This window comes from Choloepus didactylus, chromosome 19 (assembly GCF_015220235.1).
Source record: "Choloepus didactylus isolate mChoDid1 chromosome 19, mChoDid1.pri, whole genome shotgun sequence".
NCBI lineage: Eukaryota > Metazoa > Chordata > Mammalia > Pilosa > Megalonychidae > Choloepus > Choloepus didactylus.
In genome coordinates, this window is record NC_051325.1 from 23701971 (window position 1) to 23717781 (window position 15811).

Consider the following 15811-nt stretch of genomic DNA (forward strand, 5'->3'; position numbering starts at 1 on the left):
AAGAACATTAAACAACCGACGCCACTTCCTGGAATGCGTTCAAGGTTTGGGGTAGGAGAGTCTGTGTGGCAAGAACCCCTGGCCTGGGAGCAGCCCAGCAGAAATTGTCACTGTCAGCACAGGCTTGAAGTCCAACTGTTCAGACGTATGACTTGGCATTGTTAGCTTAGAAGATGTGGAACTTGGTCTCATGAATAAGAATGATATGCTCCTTCACATTATTCTTTTTCCTCCAAAAAGCATCCCATGTTTCAAAAAATTAGTTTTTTGTTTCATAATTTAATCAATTCCACATACTCAATTCAAATATTATACCTAAAAAAAATGTCTATCTATGACCCAGCACATTCCTAAGCATATTCCCAAGAGAACTGCGGGCAGATGTTCACTAGAAGATACTATTAGAGTGTTTGTAGTGGTGTCAGTCATAATAGCCTCAAAGTGGAAATTGCCCAAATGCCCATCAACAGTAAAATGGATAGATTGTGCATAGTCATACAATGAAATATTATGCAGCAATGATAAGGAACTACCATCCAGGCAACAATATGGGAGACTCTCACAAACATACTGTGGAGCAAAAGAAACCAGACACAGAAATGTATATACTGCATGGTTCATTTTATATAGAGACAAAAATAAGCTAAACAAAACTATGTTGTTAGAAGTAAGGAGAGTGGTTGCACTTGGTCAGGGAGCACAATGGCTGGAAGAGAGCAAGCGGAAGAGCTTCTGGAAGGCTGGAAAACGGTTGGAAAAGAGCTCTTTCTTGATCTGGATATTGGTTATATGTGTGTTCAGTTTGTAAAATTCATCAAGTGGTCCACTTACAACATGTTCACTTTTCTTTAAGTTTATTATGCTTCAGTAGAAAGTAAACAGGTGCAAAACAATAAAAATAAAAAATATCCATTAACTTGTTTTTGTTGAGATTGGTAAACTTCAGAATAAGAATGTAGTGGGCAGTATAAACAAGAAATGCTATGAAGGGTTTGCCACATAAACCAGGCTGTTCTGATTGTCTTAACAGCACAAAAGAGCAAAACACTATGTAGCATAATGGATCCCTTCTCTCCATTAATGCCCTTATAAGTGTCTTACACCAGTGAAGATGCATCTGATAAAACAACCTTCACAATGTTATGTATCAGTTTGCCATTGGTAAAAGGAAGAAAGGATTATATGGTATAGAATGACTTTCTCTGAAGATTTCCCAGGGAAAAGAAGGTACATTTCTCATCAGCTCTCTTTCTGCCATCCATAAATCCCACTCCAAATATTAAGACTAATCAGGGGAGCCAGCCAATCAATAGAAAACTCATTTTGCCTAGATAAATCACAAGTGGATCAATCACTGCTTAAGTCTTAGCCAAAGTTGATCAGAAACTTCTCCCAGAGAAGAAAAGCTTTCCTCCCTTAAAAAGGCAGTATCTTCTGATAATAAAACTCCTTGGCTGAAGCTTTGCATTTTGATGTGTTTCTGTAAAGACAGCTCATGCAGTTGCTAAAAGGTCTGTTGGCTCCTCTGATAAGGAGTTCCAGAACCACTGAATTACGTACATTATTCCAAGTCTATATGGGTAAAATCTCCAAATAATTAGGGATACCCTTTTAAGCATCAACATTTTTGCTTTAATCATGTTAAATGGAAATATCTCCAAATCATTTCAATCAATGTACAACTGCTAATATGACCTAGAGATGGTTATTAAGGCATTAAGGACTGCTGAAGTTCAAAGCATACAGATGGTTATTAGAGCCGGGGTAGAAAGCAGGGCAGGTAGAAGAAAGCAACCATACAGTCCTTTAGTCTTCTATTTTAGTTCTCGAGACGAATCAAATAATAAATCTTATTTATGGTGGCCATGTTAGTCAGTACTGTCTTCCAACGTTGCCCAGTTACTCTCCTAACAAACAGAGAATTATAGAGCTACAAGGAACTTAGGAGATTCTTAATTCCTACTGCCTTGTTTTCTAGATAAAGAAATGGGAACAAAGAGGTGGCTGAATGATTTATCTAAGATCACTCAGCAAGAGTGTCAGGGCAAGAATTAGAGCTGAGTCTTGTAGCTCCAAATCAGCCTCAGTTCCACCATTGGACACAGTTTCTCCATAATCCTCTGCTCTAGACACATGGACAAACGGTCCATGGCAGGTGGTCCCCTCAGACTCTACTCTGGGGAAAATGGAGCACAATGCTAGTGGAAATGAACATAGAACCACCACATTGCCAGTCAGCAAACCAATGCACTTCTCAGAAACCCAGATTTCTTCATTTACCGAAAGCAGATGCTTTCAGGAACTCAGCAAATAACTGGTTTTAAAAAATCAAAACAGAGTTGTTGTGTTTTTTTTTTTTTTTTTTACTTCCATTTCCCAGATGAGATTCTGATGTTGCATAAAAATCCAAGTATCTTCAAAGATAGAAAACACATGCAGATAACATTAAAATGGTAGAACCCAGAATATACAGTCAGGGTGAGGGAACCCAGCTAACTATGGTGGCAAGACTTGTTGCTTGTGTTCTCTTGTCTTTCCCTGGTATAGACTTCAACAAGTGACTCAGCTTCCTTACTCATGGGGAATGGCCCATCAGCAAATGACACTGAGACATGGGGGCCTGAAGGAAGGTCCCACACTCGGGAAGATGTGTTGGAGATATTTCATGACAAGATTAAGTGGCTCACCCCTGGCTTTCTCCCCGCGAGTTTATCAAGACTGATGATAAAGCAAATGCAGTGACACAAACGCACAAGTTGTGGGGTGGGGAAGCAGAGAGTGATTTGCTCATGGGTTCTGTTTTATACACTTTAATTAAATTGCTTGTGACCTTAGATTGGGGCAGCTGGAATCTGTGGTTCATTTTTTTAATAGAACAAAAATCCATGTTGGGGACTCTTGCTAAAAATCACACTTGCTGATAAATTATATGTCACACGGTAACAAACACAACAGGTTCCTTTAATGTTCTCATTTCTACCAAGGCAGACAAATTATTGGTACTTAGAAACCTCCCTGTTTTGGGTTTGAACCAAGTTAATTTGATGATTATATTACAGTAAGGGCCCAGAGGCTAACGGCTACAATAAAGTAAAACGATTATTCATAAATTATATTTTTAGTTAGCATTGTTCTCACAAGGCTTATTGTTCAGGAGGAGTCTCCTGACTCATTTCATGTATCACATGAAATTCTTTTAAGTTTCCCAAAGCTTATTTTATCAGTTAGCTATTGCTATTTAACAAACCACCCCAAAGCTCGATGGCTTAAAACAATAACCATTTATTTAGCTTGCAAATCTGCAGGTCGGCAATTTAGGCTGGGTTCAACTGGATGTTTCTCCTTGTCTTGGCTGGGCTCCATCATGTGTCTGTGGTCACCTGCGGGGCATCCAGGTGACTCTGAGACTGGGAGTTGGCCGGCCGTTGGCTGAGGCAATGGGGATGACTGGGTCTTGGGATCACTCTCGTATTCCAGCAGGCTAGCTGAGAGAGAGGCAGAGCAATGTCATGCAAAACTTCTTGAAGCCTAGGAGTTGGAACTGGCATACCACCAATTCCTCCATATTCTACTGGTCAAAACAAATCCCAAGGCCAACCCAGAGTCAAGCGGTAGGAAATAGACTCCACCTTTTTATGGGAAAAACTGCAAAGTCCTATTGCAAAGAGGGTAGATACAAGGGGGCTATTTACTGGGGCCAAAAATGCCATAAATCTTTAACACTTGCATTCTCAGAGAATATATTTCCTTCAAGTAACTATATGCAATTTCTTAAATGGCCTTGGAAAGAAGATGTTGAGCAGAACCACACAGTTCTTGTGACTTTTAATCACTTCCTATCTAGGCTGATTCATAACCATAATCATATTACAGATTAAATTGAAATAAAAAGATGTTTCCTAGAAGCATTACCTGTTTTTTTTTGTTGTTGCTGTTATTATTATTTTTTTTAAGATCGGCCCATCAGACCCTGAAACTACTGGGCATGGGAATGCTGTGTAAATTCAGGTTTGTATTTAAAGCAGTAGAGATTACTTAGTAGCTGCTCAATAAATGTTTGTTGACTTTTTTATGTAAACTGAGCAGCAGACTCCTCTAGCTGAACTCAGCTACCTCTTCATATTCTAGTTTCCACTTTATACTCCTAACATGATAGTCTCCTATTCTAAATGTATATGTAAGTAGCTTAAAATTAGAAGCTAATAGGTTTTATTTATCATTGTATTAAACACCTATGAGCACATTATGCATAAGTAACACGCATTTTTAGTGTGTTTTGCTCTACCAAAGCCTCTTTGTTTTGACGCTAACTTCACGCTCCCCATCCTTCCATCAGGCCTAAATAAGTCTCATCATGGACTGCATATTAGAATCACCTGAGAAGCTTTAAAAAGTATTGCACCCTGGGCCCCACCCCTGACTTTCTGATTGGATTGGTCTGGGGTATGGCTTGGGGATTGGAATTTGTAAGGCTCTCAGGTGAATCCAACGTGCAGTCACAGCCCGGAACCACTGGTTTGGCAGATGCTCACAGCATGGCTTACTTAGGAAAGGCTTTCATGACATCACCACCATCTTCCACCCTCAAACCCACGCCTTGTCCTATTCTAGTATCACTGTTCCCCTTTCCTTCCTGGAAATTCTCAGAGCTGACAGCTGGGAACTTGTATGTATTTGTATCTTTACTTGACTGCCTGTTTCTGAGGGAACACCTGTTTTTGCTCTACGTAACAACACTGGCAAGTACAAAGGTAGCTAACACCTAGTAGGCCTTAAAAATTACTTACCATAAGCATTACTCTAATATACTATAAATACCCAGTTTATCCAATTACAGGGTAAAGGGTAATGATAAAGGGCAGGGGTTCTCAAGCTTTGGCCCAAATCAGAAACACTTGGCAGGCCTGTTAACACACAGCTTGCCAGGCCCTACCCATGAAGTTTCCTATTCCCAGTTCTGGGGTTGGACCCCAAAATTTGCATTTCTAACACATTCCCAATTGATGCTGAAGCTGCTGGCCTGGGGACCATGTCTATAAGCTTTGTCAAGGGGCAGCATAACGGTGACAAAAAGTAATGCCTCTAACACTAGACTGCCTGGTTCAAACACAGGCTCCACTACTTATTAACTGTGTGACAATGGGAAAGGTGCTTCATCTCATAAATGACTCTGTTTCTCCATCTGTAAAATAGACATAATGCCCAAACTTACCTCATGAACTTATTATACAATTTTAATGAGTATTATACAATTTTAAATGTTTAGAAGAGTGCTTGACAGGAAAGAGGTATGACCTAACTTAAATATATTATTATGCTTTTACTTGAGGCATCTTGATAATACCACTGCAACCTGACTTTAAAATTTTAATTCTACATTTGAATAATTAAAGACAAACCACACTTACATACCAAGAATCACCATGGCACCCAGATCTCAAAGAGTGATACATCAGATTGAGAATCATATAATAAACAGCATTACTTGACCATCTAGTCTATACTGGTGCCTTACAAGTGTATGTAATTTAATCTTTCCACTTAAGATGTGAAGAAACCGAGGCTCAGAGGGGTAAAGTGACATTTGAGTGACTGAGCCAGAAAATTCTAGAATTGAGTTATAAAGAATGTCTCTAGAAATAAGCAACCAACCAGAGAGTTAGATGATGTATAATTCAGGACCCTTTTAGTCGCAAGTAATGGGAAACCCAAATAAAATTGGCAAAAGCAAAGAAAAGAATTACGGGGCTCATGTGTCTACCAGTTCTAGGTTATCAAGCTTCAAGTACAGCTAGATCCATAGGCTGAAGCGCTATATTCATTCCAGATTGCATTCTCTCTCGTTCTCTCTCCCTCCCTCTCTTCCTCTGTTTCTGCTCTCTTGGGTTCTCCTCAGTTTGTGTTAGCCTCACTCTCAACCAAGTCCCTCCACTTGGTGACCCCCAGAAGATCTTGGCTAACACCATCTTCCTGGCTAACAATTCCACAGTCATCCTCTCCTCAGCTCAAGCAAAATTTCTGAAATTGAGTCTCACTGAGCCAAGTTGAACCACATGCCTGTCACAAACCAATCGCTAGAGCCAAGGGGACAGAACATGCTGTTCTGTCTGGCCTGGGTCACATGTCCACTAGACCAAAAGGACTGTATATTGATACAGTATCACTCCCCAAAGGGAAACAAAAGAATTGTTAGCAAAGACAGGAAATGGATGCTGATTCAGCAAAAACAGCAGATACCCCAGCTCTGAGTCTACTGTTCCTAACCAATTCTACTCTACTGGAAAGTCACTGGGGCTGGCAGTCAGTCAACCTGGATTTTTCTTTCTCTGTTTTACCAAGTTTTGTTGACCTTGTCAAGCCTCTCAATCTCTTTGGCTTCGTTTTCCTCATCTATTAAATGAAGGAGTTGGCTTGGAATTCTAGACTTTCTCTTAATAGCAAAGTTCAAAGATGTCTATGTGTACATGTCTTGTGGGCCCAACTTGAGTGTAACTATCTGGAAAGAACGAAACTAAAATGGGCCTGGGAATCCTGCAGAAAAGGAAGAAGAAAGACATAAAAGTGCCTTCATCAGGCCAATGATGGCAGCACCAGTGGCACCCTATGCCTATCCAGGACGCGAGTGCAAAGCCTAAAGGAGGGGCACTGAGGTTGCGGAATAAATAAAGGAGAGGAGACCAGGGGAGGGATGGGTCAGTTCCAAAAAAGCTTCCGAGAGTAGGTGATGTTTGAGCTGAGCCTTAAAGGAAGTGTGGGGATTACCACGTGAATGGAGATGGAGAGGCTGTTCTGGCCAAAGGAACAGCACAAGCCCTGAGGCATGGCAGGGTAGAACATAGTCATGGCTTAGATGCCTGTGGGGTAGAGGGGTTGGGGACAGACTTACCTGGGACAGGAGGTTAAGGGCAGACTGTGGATGGCCTATCATGCCATGTTAGGAAGGTGGATGGAGGATGAGAAGGCAGGAGGGAACATGACAGGAAAGCAGGCAAGCAAGGAGGCCATATCAAGTACTGGGCAGAGAGTATCCAATAAAATCCTCGCCACTGTCCTGTTACGGTACTTATTATCCCCATTTCACAAATGAAGAAACTGAGGCTTGAATATTATTGAATAGTACGCCCGACCACTGGTGCAGGGGAAGTGTGTTGATGGAGCCAGAGCTCTTACTCAGATCATCTGATGAATTCAAAGCTAGTATTTCTTCCACTTTGCCTTTGAAATCTCATCTTCCATCCCAGAAGAATCCTGCAAGGACTGAATTTAGCTCTCAAGAAGTAGGAATTTGGATGCAATTGGCTGAAAACATCAGCTCTTTTTTTAGTATCACCCATAGCACTCCCAGTGCTTTTTTACCAGTCAACTAAGGCATTCTTCTCCAATCAGCCCAATAGTAATTATTATCAACTCATAATAATGTGGTGTTTGTGAAATCTGGTTAGAAACTAAGAGAGGAGCCCTTGGCAATTTTGCAAAGTGTCTAGCTGCTTACTGCTGCAAACAAATCACTGAGTGAGGTTTCTGGAAAGAAGAGCAGACAGTCTCAAAGAACAATTATAGTTCCAAATATAGAAATATATTTAAATCAAATAACTTTTGTAATTGGACCAATGAACATAGGCCACCATGTAAGCTTGCCACAAAGCATTATTAGGGGGAATATCATTCCAACTCTTTGTCAGGTTCACAAATGCTCAGATTGCCTAAGAATTAGGAGATTTAAATTCAGACTTAGGAAGTAAGGATGAAAATCCTGTCCTAGCCACAGGCATGTCCCAATTGACTTTCCATTTTGAAAAGCCTAACAGACTCATTACATCTTTTTCCTTTGATTAGAAACCAAAACAAGGAAAAAAAAAAAAAGATAATTTCATTCTCCTTGCATAATTGTTATCTGGTCACCTTCATTTGCACTGCCAGGTTGTGGAAATACACAGGTACAGTTTACCAACACTTTCCATCTTTCCCATTTTAAAAGACACTGTGAAGCCATTCTCTAAATAGAGTGCCCTCCACTTAAATGTTAATTCTGTATGTCTTAAAAGAATTGTATTTTATCACCACAATAAAATTTCATGTCCTAGTTCCAAAGATGTTATTTAGAAATTGCTCTCCAAATCAAAATATTTTATGAAACTGCTGCAAAGTTTGCAATCCAGTAAAAGTATAAGAATCTATAAAGGATTATGTAATCACTATGTCCTGTATACGAAGTGTTGGTTTTGAATTGCTAACAAATATTCAAACTCCCTTGGAAAAAAAAGCAAAAAGAAAAAAAGAAAAACAACAAATTGTGGGGCCAGGAGGATGAGTGGATTGAGTGTCAGCATTTATGTTTAAGCAGCATGGATTGGCTCCAGCCGGTTGTTAACTTAGAATTAAAATGGAACTGGTGGTCTCGCCTTGGCAGACAGAAGGTTATAACAAATCTGTGACCACATACGTACAGACACCACGGTCGCCAGCTAAACCACACACATGTGGCACGCTCAGAGAGCTGGTGAGGCGGTTACCAACCAAACTGGGATCCTTTTGCTTCTCTTTCTAGGAGGCAGGGCAATGCACAACAGTTAAAGGAACACACATCATAGTGAACAGATGAGATCGTCCTCCACACAGAATTTGAAATAACATTAAGAGCTGGAGAAAGGTCATCCCTGGTAGAAAGTGAGCTTTCCCCCTCTCCACCTGTCACTCATCTACCTACTGAAGTGATAGTGAGTTTCCAATAGATAAATAAATAAATAAATAAAGCACTATCTTCCTGGATGTTTACATGAAGACCTCTGCTTCTCTTGAGTGTAATAAGTGAGTCTTTTTCTCACCCTCTGGGTATCTGTTTTTGGAAGTCATGCTCACTGACCACCCCTAAATCAATCAAGATTCAAGACACCACGAATTAAAGCTTCAGAGATGCAAACCACAAATAGACACCAGTGGGTTACTGAGCATCCCCTAGAAGATAGCAGCAGAGGCAAGACGCCCCACTCTGATTAGAAGGCCAAGGTGAGGGGATGGAGACACAATGACCATGGCGGGCTGTCCACTAGGTTATGGCGGGTCCTGACAACTAGTTCTTATATCCACTGATACCTGCAAGCATGAGAAGAAGGTAGTCTCCCAAGTTCTGGAAAAACTTGAATGGGCTATCACATGATACAAAGATGAGGATGAGGGATTTAAGTGGGAAGAGACCTCTTTGTGTTCTTCTGTCATCGGAATTCTGTAGGATTTAAACGGCTTCCTCTGGATCATGCAATGTATCAATTATCTTTTGCTGCATAACAAACCACCCCAAACTTACCACCCCAAAACAACAACCAATTATTACTCACAAGTCAGTGGGTCATCTGGGCAGTCTTCCAGATCGTGGCTGGGCTCCTTCGTGGCGAGTCAGTCGGGGACTGGCTGGTTTAGAATGGCTTCACTCTGTGTCTGACGTTTGGACAGTACTTTGTACACTGCGGCAATGGAAGTGACCAGGCCATGTGTCTCTCATCCTCCAGGAAGTTGGTCTTGATCAGTTCTCAGGTGGTAGTGGTGTTCCAAGAGACAGAGCAGAAACATGCAAATCCCCTTGAAGCCCAAGCTCAGAAATAACACCCTCCATTTTTGCCACATTCTATCAGCTAAAGCAAGTCAAGGCAGCCCAGGTTTCAGGGGCAGGGAAATAGGCTCCAACTCTCATGGGAATTGCTGCAAAGAGATAGAGAAAGGCTCGGGGCCATTTTTACAATTAATCTACCACATCCATCTCATCCGTGGCAATGTTAGCACCAACTATTCCTATCTTGAATTCCCAGACTCTTTCTACTACCCCACGCTAGTGGTGGCTTTAGAGTTATACTCTCTGGCTTAGTTACAAGTTTTGAGCATTTCACTGTTGTATGACTGGGCAAATTACTCAACTGATCTGTTTCCTCACCTGTAAAATGACGTTAATAATAGAGAAGAGCTCACAGGATTATTGTGAGGACTAAAAAATATACATGACACTTTGAAAAAAGTGACTGGCACTTAAAGTGCCCAAATATTGCATCATGATCATCAATATTGGAAAAATTAACTTCTGGTCCAATTCTTTTTCCCTATTCACACACTGTTACAAGGCCCTTTGTGGATATATCAGGCCTGAGCACAGGTCTTTCTCAGCTAGCATCTCTTTCCCTGCACCTTCCCATACCAGTGGAAAACAGGCCAGTCTTCTCCTACCATGACAATTTTCTAGGCAGAAATTTTTGTGCACTTACGTTACCAAGTCAATCTTTAGGGCTCAGGGCTGCCTGCCAGGGGCTTCCCGCCACTTCTCCTAGCCCGAATTCTAAGAGCCTGGGGTTTGCCTTATTAAAATGTGGTACAGACTGGGATTCCTCAGGCCTGGGAGCAATGCTGATCCCAAGACACTGTGGCTTCCACTGGCTCAGGGATCTATCCTGCTTTGCTGCATGAAGGAACTCTGTGAGTGTGTTTATGTCTATGCACACTCTTAAGGGTGAGTGGGTCTTACACACGCACAAACTCACAAAAGGTCATCATTTGGGGGAAAGTATTCTCCATGCATTCTTTTATGCGGAGCAATGATAATCAAGAAGTCAATCCCTATATAGATTTTTCTGGAATAGTTTTACCTTAAAACAAACAAACAAACAAAAATCCTTTAATAGAGTTGGAAGCAGAAGCAATGTTTTATTTGTATTTTGCTCATCTCTACAACAATACAACCATGGCTATGAAAAACCACCTTACTAAGCTATTGTCTGTGTGAATGTGTTTACTGATACAGATCTATATTTATTCTTTTTCTCTTTTCTCTTTAATCAATATTCTTCCTATTTTATTATTTGAGTTCAAAGGGAGCTTAGAAATCATTCTAGACCCTTGCTACTCTATAAGTCTGGTCTGCCGATCAGCAGTATCAGCCTCACCTGAGAGCTCGTTAGACCAACCCCAGATACTACCAATCGGGATCTACAAGCCCTCTGGTTCTGATGCACATTCAAGTTTGAAAAGCACTGGAGTAGGACAGAATGCTACAGAATCACCTGGAGGGCTTTTTAAAACAAACTGCTAGGCCCTACCCTCGGATTCTGGTTCAGTGAGTCTGGGGGGGAGCCCAAGATACTGCATTTCTAACAAGCTCCCAGATAATGCAGATGCTGCTGCCCAGGGACCACGGTTTAAGTAGCAAGGACCAATGCCTTCTTTTCACAGTGGGGTGGGGCAGGGGGCAGAGAGGCCTGGGAGGGTCTGGGTGCTGACTAAATTTCCCAGGATCTTGCCATTATTTAGAAACCAAGACCAGACACACAGGTCTCTGAGTTTCCTTTCCAGAGCACTTTCCAACGTGCAGTACAGCTTCCAACTGGATTCCAAGACTTTTTTCTCCTCTTTCATGACTTTCATATTTTCCTCTTTCCCATATGAACTGCAGCGTTCTTTTCAATATCTAACTGGCAATTCTGTCCCTTTAACCAATTAAAATTAAGTTTCACTTTGCCCACTGATTTTTTAGAAGCTCGGCAGAGGGCTGAAACATGTTGTTCAAATGTTTATTGAATTAAATCCTCTTCTAGATCCAGTCTCTTTTGTAAGCTCCCCTATTTTAGCCTCCCTTAGTCCCTTCTTATTCTGGGCAATCATCGTCTTCCTCAGAATCAGCTCTACTCTCTCTAATTCTATCATCCATCCTCCAGTTTCTTCCTATCTTTTCCTCCTAATATATTTTTGTCTTTTTGCATCAGCCACAGTAACAGCTGTTTTTCCTATATTTTACCTCCAAGCTAATCACCCCCTCTGTGAAAACGAAGTGGTAAGTAGAAAGGGAGGGAAAAAAATAACCTGACTGAGAAAAGTAGTTAAGTCAAGGAAAAGTAAACAATGGTGAGAGCTGAGGGATTAAATCCATTTGGACCTGTACTAACACTGGCACCTGAACCTGAATATGAGGTTCAGAATCAGAGGGACAAAGCCAAACTTGGACAGAGGCACACCTGTGAAGGTGGGTCATGTGTTCAATAATAACTGTTGGGGATTAGTTTAATTGGAAGACACAAAGTATATAAGTTAAAAAAAAGAAAAAAAAAAGAAAAAAAGCATGATTTTCACAACCTTTGATATATGTTGGATGGACTCCAAAACTGACCAGCAAGCTCTAATGGGTTAAGCCAGTGGCCCCGTCCTCCCATAGGGATGTGTGTTGCCACTTGTGAAAATGTGTGAGCTCCCCCAGGAAAATCCTAAATCTAGGGTTGCCATGTTTAGCAAATAAGAATATAGGACGTCCTGTTAAATTTGAATTTCAGATAAAATGAGTATTTTATACTGTAAGAATGTTCCATGCAGTATCTAGGGTACACTTATGCTAAAAAAAAAAATTTATTGTTTATCTGAAATTCAAATTTAACTGGCAGTCTTGTATTTTTTCTGGCACTTCTCCAGAGAATTAAAAGCCATGCAAAATTTTACCCAGGATGTAAAATAGTCAAGTTATAGAGTAAGTGCTTTGAAATAAATATATCTTAATTAACTAGGGTTATATATTAATTAACGAGGGTTGCTGTTCTAGTTTGCTAATGCTGCCAGAATGCAAAACACCAGAATTGGATTGGCTTTTTTAAAAGGGGGTTTATTTGGTTACACAGTTACAGTCTTAAGGCCATAAAGTGTCCATCAACAAAGGGTACCTTCACTGGAGAAAGGCCACTGGCATCCAGAAAACCCCTGTTAGCTGGGAAGGCACGTGGCTGTCGTCTGTTCCTGGTTGCGTTTCAAAATGGCATTCTCCAAAATGTCTGCATCAGCTTCCAACGGCCATCTTCAAAATGTCTTTCTCAGTTCCAGCTCCCTATGAGCGCCTTCTGTCTGAGTTTATATAGTGCTCCAGTAAACTAAACAGGGCCCACGCTGAATGGGCAGGGCCACGCCTCCATGGAAATTATCCAATCAGAGTTATCACCTACAGTTGGGTGGGTCACATCTCCATGGACACTGAACCAATAGGTTCCACCCCTAATACATACACCCCCACAAGAATGCATTAAAGAATATGGCTTTTTCTAGGGGACATAAATATACAAACCAGCACAGTTGCCATAACAAATTAGCACAAACATAGTGGCTTAAAACAGCAGAAATTTATTCTCTTCAACTTCTGGAAGCCAGGGTCCAAAATCAAGGTATCAGCCCTTACTTTAATTATATCTACAAAGACACATTCCAAATAAGGTCACATGTTGAGGTTCCGGGTGGACTTGAATTTTAGGGGCCACAATTCAACCCCCTACAGATTCATATCCAGAATAAATAAAGAATGCCTTCAAATCCATAAGAAAAAGATAATACATTTTGCTGGTTTGTTTGTTTTTAAATGGGAAAAGACAGGAACATGCATTTCTAAAAAAAAAAAAAAAAAAAGGGACCTAAATGTCCTGGTCAAAAGATTCTCAACCTCACTGTTCATCAGGGAAATGCAAATTAAAACCCCAGGAAGAATCTATACACATCACTAGAGCATAAAGACAATACCAAGTTTTCTGGTTTGCTAATGTTGCCATTAAGCAAAATACCAGAAATGGATTGGCTTTTATAAAGGGTGTTTATTTGGTTTCACAGTTATAGTCTTAAGGCCATAAAGTCTCCAAGGTAAGGCATCAACAATCAGGTACCTTTAGTGAAGGAAGGCCAATGGCATCCAGGAAAACCTCTCTAAGCTGGGAAAGCACGTGGCTGGCGTCTGCTGATCCTGGGTTGTGTTCTAGCTCCTCTCTCAGTTCCTGTGGGTTCTTCAAAATGTTGCTCTTGGGGCATGTGTCCTCTCTTAGCTTCCCCAGAACAAAAATCTGCTTTCAAGGGCCATCTTCAAAATGTCTCTCTCAGTTGCTCTCCAAAATGTCACTCACAGCTGCTCTGAGGTCCTTCGTGTCTGTGAACTTTATACGACTCCAGTGATCCAATTAACACCCACCCTGAATGGGTGGGGTAATACCTCCATGGAAATTATCTAATCAAATGTTTCACTCACAAATGATTGAGTCACATCTCCATGGAAACACTCAATCAAAGAATTCCAATCTAATCAACACTAATACATCCGTCCCCACAAGATTGCATCAAAGAACATGGCGTTTTGGGGGACACGATAAGTCCAAACCAGCACACCAAGTGTTGGCGAGAAATTGGCACAAGCAGAACCCTCATACTCTGTTGGTTGGAGTGTAAATCTGGGCCACCATGTTGGAAAACTGTTTGGTAGTATTTATGAATATTGAACACATGCATACCCTATGACCAGCAATTCCACTCCTAAGTATATTTCCACCAGAAGTATGTATATTTGTTCACCAAAGACCTGCTCAAAAAATTCCAGTGAGCACTAATCATAGCAGTCAAAATCAGAAACAGCCCATATATCTACAGGAACAGAATAGTGATATATTCAGACCATAAGATACTATCTAACAATGAGAATGAGCAATCTACATAACTGCTACAACATAGACGCGTCTCACAAACAAAATCTTGAGCAAAAGACAGACACGAATGAGCACATACACTATGATTCATTTATATAAAGTTTCAAAAACAGGAAAAACTAGTCTTAGGGTCAGAAGTCAATATAGTGGTTAGCCTTGGGGAGATGTTCACTGGAAGAGGGACTTGGGGTGGTGGTGCTCAGGGGTTGGTCATGTTGTTTCTTGAGTTGAGTGCTTTGTGCTTACTTTCTGAAAGACATGGTGGATCCTCTGCTGAATGTATGATATACTTCAGTGATGTTGACATTAAAACCTCTAAATAAAAGTGACTAAAGACAAGACTGATCTCGATCAGGTTTGTGTAACAGAATCAATATACTATCATCATAGTCATTATCACCATAATCATGGTGCTCTATGAAGTGAGAATTTACCACGGGCTCAGCTAGTTTCTAGATATTTTGTTTATACCATCTCATTTGTCCTTATTAATCCTCAAAAGAACTCTATGACGTAGCTATTATTCTGGTACTTTTACAGAAGTAGTAACAAAAGTTGAAAGAAGACAGCAGGCTAGACCAAGGAAACACAGCTTTTAAGTCCCAGTTAGCTCCAGAACTGTTTTACTTTGCCAAGCTGTGTGGTCTGACAAAGACCACGCAATGGATTGGCTTAAACGACAGGAACTTATGGGCTCACAGGTTGAAGCTAGGAGAAGTCCAAAATCGCAGCATCAGCAAATCAACGCTCTCTCCCCGAAGTCTGTAACATTCTGGTATTGGCTGCCAGCAATTTCTGGAGTTCCTCAGCTTGCATCTCTTGTCACATGGCGGTAGGCTCTCCTTTCTCATTTGGCTTCTGTTGACTTCCAGCTTCCGGCTCCTCCCTGTGGCTCTCTCTGACTATGCCTGAATTTCTTCTGCTTGTAAGGGATCCCAGTAATCCACAATTAGGCCCACCTTCATTCAGTTGGGCCATACCTTAACTAAAGTTAACATCTTCAAAAGGGCCTATTTACAATGCGTTCACACTCACAGGGATGTGGATTAAAACTAAGAAGGTTTTTGCTGAGGTACTCAATCTATCACCATAACCAGGTATCTAAGGAAAATAACAGACTTGGACACCCAAGCAGCAAGTCCTCTATATAGCCCTAACAAACACGAGGTTTGTGTTCACAATACAAATTCTTCTTACCAGTGCTCCTCAAACTTCAGAAGAAGTAGAAATCACCCAGAGAACCTGTTCAAAAGATTTCTGGGCTGCATCCCCAAGAGATTCTAAAAGAGTAGGTCTGAAGTGAGCTCTGATAATTTGCATTTCTAAAAAGGTCCAGGTGA